This window comes from Galeopterus variegatus, unplaced genomic scaffold, assembly GCF_000696425.1.
Source record: "Galeopterus variegatus unplaced genomic scaffold, G_variegatus-3.0.2 Scaffold2415, whole genome shotgun sequence".
Taxonomy (NCBI): Eukaryota; Metazoa; Chordata; class Mammalia; order Dermoptera; family Cynocephalidae; genus Galeopterus; species Galeopterus variegatus.
This window is the reverse complement of record NW_007728526.1, coordinates 289,817-290,871: the sequence shown is the minus strand read 5'-3', so window position 1 is coordinate 290,871 and position 1,055 is coordinate 289,817.

The window sequence follows — 1,055 nt, the reverse complement described above, 5'->3', positions numbered from 1 at the left end:
TCTTACGAGAAAAGGAAAATATGCTTGTATAATTACTTGCATGTGTGCATTCACAGCATTTTTATCTGTAATAGCAAAAAGCTGGAAACAATTCAAATGTCCATCAACAAAAGAATGGTTAAACAAATTATGATATGTTCATAAAATAGAATACTACCCTGTAATCAAAGTAATTGATTATTGATATGACATTATGAGTACTAAATTAATTATGCTGAATGGAAGAAGGCAGACAAAAAGTATGTACTGTATGATTCCATATATATATATAATTCCAGAAAACGCAGACAAATTTATAGTGATAGATAACAAGTCAGCTTTTTCCCCTGTGAAGGTGGTTGGAGATCCTTGGGCATTCTCTAGTCCTATCAATAACAACAACAACAACAACAACAACAAAAACAGTTCAAATTTTGACTGACAATTGGTGTAGAAGAATTGCAAACAGACAAAAGGAAATTTTTTTGGCCAACAGATGTATTTATTATTTTGATTGTGCCATGGATTCATGGGTATATACCTATACCAATGCTTATCAAATTGCAAGATTTAAATATGTACAGCTTATTATTTGTCAATTTTACCTTATTTAACTTGTTTATTTAAAGGCCATATTTAACTTTACTGTCTGTTTTGTGAAATGTATAGTGAGTGCTGAAGAACAGTGCAGAAGGAAAAGTTCTGCAGCTCTGTGCCAAACACTTGTATTTAGTCTGTTTCTGCTGCTTATAACAAAATATTTGAAACAGGATAATTTTCAATATTTATTGCTTATACTTTTGGAGGCTGGGAAGTTCAAAGACCAGGGAACACATCTGGTGAGGTGTAGGCATCAGATGGGGTATCATATGGGGAGAATGGTGGAAGCAAGAGACACAGAGAAGGAGAGAGCACTTCTCACATGCTCTTTTAAGCCATCAGAACAATACCCATGACCACCATTAGACCATCAATGGATTACTCCGTTCACTAGGGCATGGTCCTCACCATCTAATCACCTCTTCAAAGCCCTGCCTTTCAATTACCATAATAGGATTTCTCACCCTCTTAACATT